Here is a 12,446-nt window from a genome sequence, read left to right as displayed (position 1 = left end):
AAAAAATTATCCAGGCATGATGACTGGTACCTGTAATCCCAACTACTCATGAGGCTGAGGCAGGAGAATTACTTGAACCCAGGAGGCAGAGGTTGCAGTGAGCTGAGATTGTGTCATTGCACTCTAGTCCAGGTGACAAGAGCAAAACTTTGTCTCAAAAAAAAAAAAAATGATGTTGCATGGGGCTTTTGTGAGCATTACATCAATGAATATATGTAAAATACTTAGTACCTGCTCACTCACAGTAAATAGCCTAGAAGTATTTGCTTTTATTGCTATTATAATATATATTTATATTTATGTGTTTAGATGATCAAATACATTGTTATTCTAGAAGTTCAGCTGTAGAGAAAAATCATCAAGAAGTATGGAAGTATACTTTATCTCATTTTCCTCAGTTGCCTGCATCAAGTGGGTATCTATTTTGTCTGGTCCATACCCCTACAACAGACTAAGGCTTTTGAAGAAGGGAGCAGTCTAAGTAGGACTTATCTTTAATTTTTTAAGTGATTAAACAATGGCAAATCTCTCTCACATATAAACTAAACTCTAACTGAATGATTTGTTTTGTTTATCAGTATCATTTATTACCATCAGATATTTTAGAAAATGTCTCCAGGCTGCAATATATACTGTTTGGGATTTTAGATGTAGACCTTAACTTTCCTAGAAATTCAGTAGCCCAATTAGGATCTATGAAAAGTGTGCTTCTCCTGTATTTATAACACTCTACTTATTGTTCCTGGAGAGATACACAGGTTGCACTGTTTTTGTCTCATCTATTTTGAAAGAATGATTGGCACACTAAAGTGGTAAAATAGCCACATAGCCAGGATGTATTCTGATTAAGCAAACTGCCGAGTCCTATTTTGTTGAATGGAAACAGAGGGAGAAGGCTATATTTTCCTTAGAGTAAAAATTTACATAAAGTGACTAAACATCTTTGTTTTCATTTTCTTGTTTCACCTGCTTTGAGGTTTGATCTCCTACCTAGAACAGCATAACATAGGCAGAGTAAGTCCTGTTTTTATCAGAAGAATGGAGAGTAAAAAATAAGATGATGAGTTAGCCAGTCAATAGGTATTGACTAGAAGTTCAATGTGAATCCATGGTGTGGGAAACACCCAGTACTCATTCTCTTCTCCACCTGGTGTTCTGGCTGTCCCTAGATTAGCTTCTATGCTGCATGATAACAGACCTGATATAAGGCCTCTAGGTCCCTTTCCCTTCCCCCTAATCTTCTGAATTCCTTGGCATTGACTGTCCTCATGGCCAAATGAGATAAATTTGAAAGCAGAATTGCTGCTTTAAGAAAGTACTAGAAATATGAAAATACTGCTGCCTAGAGCTCCATAATGATGTAGTAGAAAGGTTGACAAAGAGGTTTTGACTTAAGGAGGGAAGAACCGTTATTTACTAGTGGTGCATTAAAATAAGAGAGTTACAGTATAGATTTCTGCCACCGATATGGGATTAAACTGGTCAGGGTTAAACAAGTTAGAGGGAAATGAAACCAGCCAAGAGTGAAGGGCAATAATCTACAGTTACTCAGTACAATTGCTTTTATAGACTATGGAAGGCTTGCCAACTAGCCATGGGGGATACTCAGCCTTTCTCAAGTGACTTCCTTTTCTGAGTCATAGAAAACAGAAGCTGATTTAGGTGACTATGTTTTCATTTTTTCTATGGATGATGGAGAACATTCTATATGCATATGAAAGTTAATTTATAACATATAATAGATGCCTTAGGGCATTAGAGGTTAATTCTTCCAGGTTAGGAGAAGGTCCTCGTTGTTTTTGTACTGCATGTTTCTGTGATGGGGGTACTGATAAAACTCACAGTTCGCAATGCCTGTTTGGTAAGGGACCAGGGTATATTCTCTTCACCCCTATGACTTTCTACTCAGGGCAGTTTTTGATGTTCACATAAATTGTAAATTACCATCAATTTACTGTAAACATATATGTTAATCTCTCATCCTCTTCTTGGTACTGTGCCAAGAGCAGGACATATAATGGTGAATAAGAAACAAATAAGTGATGATCAGTGATGATCAGAGCATAGCACTCTCTGTTGAGGAGAAACTCTAAAACGCCAGAAGAGAAAGAAAAATAATGAGTTTGGGAGTATGAATGGGGAGAATGTTTAGAAGTAGGCAACTTCCTAAAGAGGGAAGTTACTAAGAGGAGTGTTCTTACAGCAATGTTATGAAGCACTTACAAACATTGCCTCAACTTGGCTGATGCACCGGTCTGGCAGGTCGTGGTACCCATTCAGGCAATATTTATGCATTCATGTAAAGAAAAAATGTTATCTCTCTGCCTCACAGTTGTTCTACAAACACAGCCAATTCCTTCTTCGGGTTATTGCCTCAATGCTGGGAATCATAGTGTTGCCAGCACACAGGAGAGAGCTAGAGACGTTGCTGGCATGCAGTAATGTTAAATACCAACATTGATGAACAAATGAAAGAAACTTTTAGAATAATGGAATGTTGAGTATGTGGTAGTCATAAGATAAATAAGATCCGCATTTTTTCTATTGTTGAATTTTGGGGTGTAATTAAGTACTTTCATTTTTTTCTTGACCTTGTTTACTGAAACCAAAGCAATGTCAGATAATGTAAACTTCTGAAAAAGTTGTATTTCTTTTTCCTATAAAAGGAGAAAAAACCATCGAGAAATAAACACTACACTCTGGCAAAGCATGTATCATATGTGTGTTGATCTTAGCTGTGTTGTTTCAATTCCAGTCACATGCTTTTTTGGTGATATAATCCTGGACATATGACCTTAGAATGCTTTCATATTCTGATTTACTCCTACATTGATACAGAATGACCTCATCATATTTTATAGCTTTTATTTTATCTTTAAACGAAGCTAACATTTATCTGTGACATAATCTCTGCATTTATTTCTAAATGGTCTATGCTATGTATTTAAAGCAACTATTTTGAAATTTCTAGAATTTATTTTGAAACAAGAAAAATTATATATTTGTAAGTCAGGTAGAGTGATATGTAAATAATTAATTTCTGGATTATAAAATGGACTTTGGCAACCTGGGGAGAAGGGTTGGAGGGGGGTGAAGAATAAAAAACTACACATTCGGTACAGTGCACACTGCTTGGGTGATGGGTGCACCAAAATCTCAGAAATCACCACTAAAGAACTTATCTATGTAACCAAAAACTAACTATAACCCCCAAACTATTGCAACAAAAATAAGTAAAATTAAACAATTAAAAATAATTAATTATTATTTTTTTTTTTTGAGATGGAGTTTTGCTCTTGTTACCCAGGCTGGAGTGCAATGGCGCAATCTTGGCTCACCGCAACCTCTGCCTCCTGGGTTCAAGCAATTCTCCTGCCTCAGCCTCCTGAGTAGCTGGGATTACAGGCATGCGCCACCATGCCCAGCTAATTTTTCATATTTTTAGTAGAGACAGGGTTTCACCATGTTGACCAGGATGGTCTCGATCTCTTGACCTCGTGATCCACCCACTTCAGCCTCCCAAAGTGCTGGGATTACAGGCTTGAGCCACCGCGCCCGGCCAAAAAGAATTAATTTTTGGAAGCTCAATAATTTGGGACATTAATAGGACTATGTGATGTTTAAATTTCATGCATTAATTTAGCTAGGCTGTGGTGCACAGTTGTCTGGTCAAATACTAGTCTAGATGTTGCTGTGAAGACATTTTGTACATGTGACTAACATTTACAGTGATAGCTGACTTCAAGTAGAAGAGATGATAATATGTGTGAGCTTTGTCCAATCAGCCGAAGATCTTAAAAACAGAAACGGAGGTTTCTGAGAAAACAAGGAATTCAACCTCAAGCCGGTAACACAGACATTCTACCCTAGTTTCCAGCCCAGCAGATTTTGGACTCAAGACTGAAAGATTGATTCTTGCCTGAGTTTCTAGCCTGTTGGTTTGCCATAGAGATTTTGGGCTTGCTTGCCCCCCACAATCTCAAGAGTCAATTTCTTATACACATCTCTTTATATATATAAAATAAGACCTGCGATTCTATTAGTACACACACACACACACACACACACAGCCTGTTATAGATGTATACAGTTGATCCTTGAATAAGATGGGTTTGAACTGCATGGCTCTTATATGCAAATTTTCTTCTGCCTCTGTCACCCCTGAGACTGCAAGACTAACACTTCCTCCTCTGCTCCTCCTCCTCAGCCTACTTGTCATGAATATCATGAGAATGAAGACCTTTACCATTCGTTAAGTGGATCTACTTCCACTTAATGAATAGTAAATATATTTTTCTTTTATGATTTTCTCAATAACATTGTATTTTCTCTAGCTTACTTTATTGTAAGAATATATTATACAATGCATAACACATATAAAATATGTGTTAATTGACTGTCTATGTTATTAATAGGCTTCCAGTCAACAGTAGGCTATAATAGTTAAGTTTTGGGGAAATCAAAAGTTATACCTTGATTTTCAATTGTGCAAGGGTATTGGCATCCCCAACTCCCACATGATTCAACGGTCAAGTGTATATTCAATTTCTATATATTCAAATATATGTGGTTTTGCTTCTCTGAAAATTCTGGCAGACCATTTAGTTATTCTCTCTGCAATTGTGTCTTCATATGGACTGGAGGAATAATGGTTACAGTTTCTAGATTTCTATTGCTCTGATGGCATACCAGAGATTTGAAAAGGAAGCTAAAACAGTGTCCTAAGAGTTAAACTCTCTCCCCTGATCCCCCGAAAGAAAAAGAGCTTGAAGCTGGGGAGAAGAACATTGAGCATACCAATTCAGTTGGGTCATTGGTTCTATATTTGGTGAAGTAGAAAAATATGGGTAAGAAGATGTTGAAACTTCATATACTCCCCTAGATTCCTTCTGTTAATACCAAACATTACTTTATACTGAAGCATATTTTCATATATATGAAAGTCAGATTATGCTTTTAACATTAGCTAGGGACCTATAGAAGAAGCTATTTAGAGAAGTGGATCTCAGGGCAGTATTTTTTGTTTTTATACAATACTTAACCTTATGCAGAGGTGGATGGAAACTGAATTATCTCCAGAAGAGTAGGAAAGATAGTGAATCTCAACTGATTCTCTAACAGATGGCATTCATACGAGACAAAGCTCACATATTTGATGTCGAGTTTCACAAAAGGTTTTGCAAATAATGCCATTATCTCATACTACACAACCTAACGAGTATGCTTGCAGTGGGGTTCAGGTGAGTGAAACGAATAGTCCAGGACTAACTTACCCCATTATTGTGGAAACACACTCAAATGAAACCTTCTATGATTATAGGGTTGAGAAGACCATCTCTCTATGAAATAAAGTGCTTTACGTTAGTAATTAGAACTCGTAACAGCTTTGGTCATGGATGTTTCGGGATTTAAAAATATATATATAGATATACGTAAAAGTTATTTTCTTTTGCTCAAATATTCCACTGTAGTACCATAAATAATGTTTGTCTTGTGGAGAGCATGTATTCATTATAAACATATTAACTTGGTAAAATTCTTTCTTGCTAAAAATACTAATCAAGGCTGTATTCATGTCATTTCTGCACAGCAGAATAAAATGGTGGGGGCATGTGACTTTGCTTGGATTCGGGCTCTGAAGATTATTAATCCAAGTAAATGCCCAATCCCTCCTACAACTTATTTGTAATAAATTGCTACTCCAATTATAAAAATGTATGGCACCATCAAATGAAAGTTTGTGCAACTTAAACAGATCATAATACAAACTGCATACAGACCCACAAGTGCCACAGACGTCACACTTTTTTTTTTTTTGAGGTAGAGTTTTGCTCATGTAGCCTGGGCTGGAATGCAATGGCTCGATCTCAGCTCACTGCAACCTCCACTTCCTGGGTTCAAGTGATTCTTCTGCCTCGGTCTCCAGAGTGGCGGTCTCCAGGGTAGCTGGGACTACAGGCACCCACGAACATGCCGGGCTAATTTTTGTATATATTTTTTTAATCTTTGGAATTCATTTCATTAAGGTTTTCACAAAATACAAAGCTCAAATGCAATTATCTATGTCCACCACAAAACAGAATCAAATAAGCACAACCATCATAATGATCTTTTCCATTTTGAAAAATATAAATAACAATGTTCGAGGTTTTACAATTTCTTCTTAGTGTGTCCTTTTAAGGCTTTATGTTGCAGACCCTTCATTGATGGTACTCGTACCCTGCCATCAGGATACATTGCCCACCAGCAAGGAAGGCCGCTGTGGATACATTCCTGAGGGGGACACACACGGATCCATGTTGCCTCAGCCTGTTAAAACTAAATTATCAAACACCCTCCAATCAGTTCTGTTTCATTAACTTTCTTTCTACTACAAAGTAATAGTAGAAAGGGGTATGTGTCCAGCAGCATTTGAGCTCTCAGAAGATCAATCAGGAAGGGCAAGAAGGAAAAAACAGGCTTCCTCCTGGAGAGATTTTTTTTTCCTTTCATCCAGAACAAACACCAATAACCCAGATAGTTCAAACGGTAGTTTGTACTGAAACATTTTTCAGATTAAACAGTGTTGATAGAAACAGTCATCTTTTGGTTGGGTATTTTAGAAGAGGTTAAAATGGAGAGATTAATATTGGAAAAATCCACTGAAAGTACAGCCCTGGTAGGAGTAGGCTCACTTGTGGGGTCTGGGGGCAGAGCCAGGGCTCTGGCCTTGGGAAGGAAATCCGAAGGCAGGCTCTCCAGCAGACACTTGACCTGCTCCTGGCCCAGCTTGATCTTGTCGTCCAGCTTCCGCTGCTTGATGTGGAGGGTGGACTTCATTTTCATGTAGTGCTGGTAGTCCTGGAGCTGCTCCTCCGAAAGGTAATTGGCCAGGATGCCCAGCACCACCCGCTCCCTGCAATCCAGGTTTTCCTTCAGCTCCCAGGCATCCTCGTACTGCCCAGCCAGGATCTTCCTTTTCTCATAGAGAGAGCTCCTTTCTTCATTACTGGCATCTTCACCAAGCCCACTAAGGATGTTCTCAGCATGGGTCGGACACCCTGAGAGGGAGAGCAGCAGGTTGACCACCTTGTCCAAGTCCCCTGTGAACACCCTGTACTTGTCAAACTCTCTGGGCTTGCAGAGCTCACTGATCAGAGCCTCCACTTCTCCCAGGGCAGGCTCCCCTTCACCTCCTGGAGGGTCTCCAGCTTGTGGGTGAGGCTTCCAATGAGCTCAGCCTTCTTTTCATTGACAACCACTTATTCCTATTCCTCATTCACTTTTGCTGGCATCTCTTTAATTTTGTTCAGCAGCTTGGCCTTGGGAGCAGACACGCTGTAGTAGGCAGGGCAGTTGACCAACATGCCCACTGCTTCCTTGTCTTCATTCCCTTTGCCTTCACATCCTGAGCAGCTGACAGTTCTCTGCATGGCCTTCCTCTTTACACTGTTTTCCTTTAGCAAATTCACATCTTGGGGAAACAAACCTTCCATCAGTTCCATCATTGTCTTCAGCCTGGAGTCTGGATCCAGAATGTCTGCCAGAGATTTGTCTTGGTGGACAATTTCCTTGGCCAGATCCTCTGTGCTAATGTCTTCTGAGCTCTTCTGAGGATCAGAACTGACTTTCTTTTCTAAACTCTGAGTTCCATTGACTGGATCATGGGTGAGGCTTTGAGTCCGGGTGGGTGCTGGCTGCCCACCAAGAGACCCAGCAAGTAGCGGCTGCATCCTCATGATGGAAGGTGGTTTGGATTCAGCCTCTGAACCCTTGATAGAAGTTTGGAGTCTGGAAGCCAGTGTCTGACTACCACCACATAGGCTTCCCCAGGCACATGCCTTTCCCTTGCAATTGTCACCTTAGTTTGTTGGAGCTGGGGTGCGGCCCCTCAGGGTCCTCGCTGTCCAGCTGTGCCTCACACACAGCATGGGGAGGAGGTGGAGGGAAGTCATCCATGCTATACACCAGGTTTCCTGACTCAGTGGAGGTGGGGGTGGGGGAGGAGTTTCAAATGTGGAGCTGGATGTGGCCTTGGGGTGCAGATCCCTCATAAACACTTTGATGTCACAATCCTCACGAGGTCCCACAGGATGGACTCAGATATTCGGAGGGAGATCCTCCCTGGAGTGCTCGGGGCCCAAACAGGCGTGCCTAGGTCTCAAGTGCTGCATGTCAGCACCTAGTCAGTGCCTAGGTCTGACTCTGCTGTTTTTGATAGTGCTTGAGGTCTGCAAACTCAGGGGCTGAGGATTCCTCAGGAAGGCTGTCCTATCTGGCTGCGTGGGTCCACTTCACTCGAGAAGGAGCCGGCCGCTGAGGCATCGAGACCTTTTCCTCATTCCCTCTTCTACCCCATGCTCTGGGCCACCGCCCTCACAGCCTCTTGGACCAGGAGGCTGGGTCAAGGTGTGACCACTGCTTCTGTGGGTCATGGCAGGGTGTAGGGCAGGAGAGGCTGTCAACCTGTCAGACCATCCTGTGAGCAGTAGCCAGAGGGAACTGGCAGAGGGGTGCCAAATGCGGTCAGGGGTGCAGCCCTGGTGTCTGTGAGCTTTTGCCCTTGAGTTCCTGCCAGTGGTGGCCTGGGGCAGGGTGTCCTGCTGACTTGTCTCTGATGGTCTGGGGTTCCAGGGCATTCACTAGGAACGGAGGAATCACCGATGGCTTTGCAGGCTGAACCACCCCAACGAGGGGTGGGATGGTGGGAGAGCAACGTCGTGTCTTCTTGGCCTCTTTCTGAACAGAGTGACCTAGATCCAGGGCCAGCCAAATAACATGGATCCTTCAAAAGACGAAAGCCATTGTCTTCCCCCAAAAGCACATCCTGGCGCTTGTCTGAGGTGGCAGGAGATGACCTGGACCTCACATGGACAGGGACGGCGACGACATCCGAGCGTTCCAGCAGGTCCTCTGCTGACATGGACTTCCCGGCCCTGGCCCTCCAGGTGGGTGGCTCCCTGGAGGTCTCATCCACCCTCTGGGTGCCCCTTGTTCCACCGTTTGCTCCACTGAGCAGCTCCCTTGGGACCTGGGGGTCCCCGGGTCGCCGTTCCACGAGGCGGTGGCCACCGGCGAAGGAGCTGCTGCGATCTCGGGGAGCCTGCGGGGTTTCTGCAACAGTGGCCAGCAGGAGCGTGGCCTCCCTGCGGGGCTGCAGGCTGGGCTCCCGCAGCGAGCTCAGGCTGGAGGCCAAGGCGCAGCCGGAGCCTTTCAGCGCCAGAGTGCCGGGCTGGAGGTTTGTGCTCTGGGCGCGCTCCCGCAGTGGCCCAGGCTCCTGGAGGCCACAGCCCGCGGCGGAGGCCGGCCACTTGTCCGTCTTGCCCTGGATATAGTCGGCCAGGGCGCTCTGTTGGAACTGCTTCAGCTCGGGCCCCGACAGGCTGAGCGTGGAGCAGACCTTGCCATCCCGCTCGAAGAGGCGGCGCCGGTCGGCTACGCTGCTCTTCGGAAAACGGATCCCCTTCCTCTGGGGGCCCAGGGGTGCGGGTTCAGCCTCCTCCACGACCGCCACCTTGTTCATTTTCTAGGGCTCCGAGTCGGAGCGCTTCTTCTGGTCCGGAGTCAGGCGCCGGCGATCCCCTCTCCGGGCGGCAGGGGGCGCCGGCCTGGCCAGGTCGCCCTCCGCGAGGGTCACGCTGTGCCGCTCCCGGGGCGTGTGCAGGAAGGCGGAGGCCAGCGCCTCGGAGCTCCGCAGCCCTACGTGAGCCGAGGAGGGCCGTGGCCTCCAGGGCCTCGACGCCGCGGGCACCCTCAGCTACAGGTTCCGGCGTGGAAAGGAAGTGGCCCCCAAAACGCGGGACTGTGTGCCCTTGATGCTGTTCCGGTAGGCGCGGCTGAAGGGGGCATCCAGCAGGGGCGACTCGGGCCAGCCGGGCGAGCCGGGCCTGTCCCGCCACTTGGCCTCCCTCTCCGGCTCGCTGGAGAGCTGGAAAGTGCTCTGTCTGCGGAGGAGGCGAGCGTCAGACCTCTGGGGGCCACGGCTGCCGCCGCAGCTCCTCTGCTCAGCTGCTGACCCCAGGGCTGCCGGGAGGCCTCCTCCAGCTTCGGCTCCCTGTTTTTGAAGTGCTGCTCCCCATTGCCTAGGGCTTCCGCAGACTCAGAGAAACGCATGTGGGCTTTTGTCTCCTCGAAGTCATTCCCAGAAGTACTATAAGTTGAGACGGTCCTGCGGGGTCTATAGTTAAGACCAGAACCGGGGCCGCCCACACTCGGCCTCTGGCTCCCTTGCTCTCGCTGCTCGAATTTCGAGACCTTCTCCAGCACAGAGCAGTGGGGCTTCCTGTACCGAAAGCCTTGAAGAGCCGAGGCGCTGCCTGGGCCCGGCCCCCTCCAGCCGTGACACACCCGGTGTGCGGGTGTGAGGGGAGGGCGGTTCTTCGGGCCTTGGGTCTGCGCTGTGGAAAGAGGCCGAGGCACTAGTCCTCCCCTCGTGCCGTGGGTAGAAAACATGCCAGGAGCAGTTTTCCTCCCAGGGTCTTCCACTTGGTGTTGACTGCACAGGTGGGTGTTTCCCCGGGGTAACTCTCCTGGGCTCCCTGGCCTAGCTCCAGGCTGCTGTGTTTTCTCAGACTCTCAGGAATGTTCTGGAGAGATGAGAAGGCTGACTTGGTCTTGCCAAAGTTGCCTGTTAGACTGGCCTAGGCCTTCTCTCTCCAGCCTCCTCCAGAGGTTGTCATTGTGGTCTTCCTGGAAATCGCCCTCCCAGGGCTCTGAGAGCCTGGAAGATCTTTTGTCTTCACCTGCTTGCCAGGCCGGGGCCTGAGGGCATTTGACACTGTGGGGATGAGAAGATGGTTTGTTGCCCTGGGTGCTCTTTCTCTCATTGAGATGTGGGTTGTTGCCTTGGGGAGGTGTGAGATGTCTCTTCAGGGAGGCATCCTCATTTTTAGGCACTGAAGAAAAATGGACTTTGGAGGGGACATACTTGGCTGTAGCTTCTGGTTTCTTCTTTACTGGGGACAGCATGTCATGTTCTAAGGGCTGGCAGAAGGCAAACGCAGGCCTGCTAGATCCATTCTGGTTCCCATTCTCATCAGTGTAGCCATCTTGTTGCACACTCCCTGAGGGGCTATGTATCCACTCTCCTTGGCCAGTGCAGGGTAGAGAGTCCCACTGCTACTCACAGAAGGCTGGGGCACCTGGGCAAAGTGTGACTTCAGGGAAGGTACGCGGTAGATGCTGGTCGGCAGCAGAGGTTGGCCAGGTTGGGCCTTCTGGGTATAATTATGCTTGGGCTTCACTGGGGGGCTGTTCTCTGGACCCTTCTCCAGCACAGTATGCAGCTGTTCCTCTATGAATGGAGACTTCAGGGAGCCTGAAGAGTTTGCCTGAGGCCGGCAGAGCAGTTTCTGATCAAGGCTAGACCAGGAGCTGGGCTGCTCACAGAGTAGAAATGCTGCATAGCTGTCACTCCGAGCTGGAGGCAGGGGTGCTCCCACTTTAGGAGGAAGGTTGTCAGTGGCAGTCTCCAAGGAACTGGGGCACTGCTGGCTCCAGGATGGGGGTGGCACTCCTTTGCCCCGAGGAATATTAGACCATTTATCATAGCCCTGACCGGCTGCTGAGGCTCAGGCCTCCCTACCTTGAAGCAGCAGGGCTGAAGAGTTCACCTCATACTCTGCTGAGACTCCCCTCCGGGTGTCCTAGACTGTCTTCACATAGCGAATATCTGCCTGCCTTATCCCTTTGAGGCCACCTCGAGCAAAAGTTGTGTCCATGGAGCCTGAACGCTCCCAGCCAGAGATGCCAGGGGGTGGATACTATAGGATGCTAGAACTGGTAGAGAAAGAGCTGTAAGCCGAGTCTCTCTTGTTATGAAAGTGGCTGAGCTGGTCAGTGCTGTTGGTGGACTTGGCAGGGGAAAGATGGCAGGGTGGGTATGCCCCACTGGGCTCAAGGATCTCCATGCTCCCCTGGGAGCTGCACTGGTCAGGGCTCTGCCTTAGATAGGCATGGTCATAGTTGGAAAGGTCACTTGTAGAGGAACTGGAATGGTAGCTTTGGTGCCAAGGAGGGCCAATCATGCCCTGAGATATCTGCATCATGCTGGCATCAGGTTGGTTCTCCCCACACTTAGTTGTGTGCCACGAATGAGGTTGGCCTGCTGGCTTGCTGCGCCTGTGCTTCAGCTGAAGTTTAACCCCTCCTGACAACGCTGCTTTCCTGTGCTGGGGGCCAGAGGTGAGGTGTTCTGAGCTGACGAAGTTAAAGTCACCAGTATCTGCATGGCCTGTGTCTGCACACACATCTCATCGCCGCTCGCCTCGCGGCCGCCGCCCCCAAACTGGGCGGGGCTCCAGGCTACGCCAAGTTCAAACTTAGCTGCGGCTCAGAGGAGGTGGGGGTGGAGCATCGCGGAGGGGTGGGGCGGGCAACGCGCTCAGCAATGGGCAGCCCGGCTGCCCTCGCGCCACTGCGGCTGGAGGCCCGCGGCTGGAGGACGCCGGTCCCACGTGGGGCGCCCA

At 47.3% G+C, this 12,446-nt stretch overlaps 1 pseudogene; it reads right to left on the bottom strand.

Annotated features, from left to right (window-relative positions):
* Positions 1-6,017: 6,017 nt before the first annotated feature.
* Positions 6,018-12,047, bottom strand: LOC100413118 (protein Shroom3 pseudogene; annotated as a pseudogene).
* Between the last annotated feature and the right edge of the window lie 399 nt (positions 12,048-12,446).

The sequence above is a fragment of the Callithrix jacchus genome, chromosome 12 (assembly GCF_049354715.1).
Source record: "Callithrix jacchus isolate 240 chromosome 12, calJac240_pri, whole genome shotgun sequence".
In the NCBI taxonomy this organism is placed as follows: domain Eukaryota; kingdom Metazoa; phylum Chordata; class Mammalia; order Primates; family Cebidae; genus Callithrix; species Callithrix jacchus.
The sequence above is the reverse complement of the archived record's forward strand: the minus strand, read 5'-3'. Positions and strand labels throughout refer to the sequence as shown.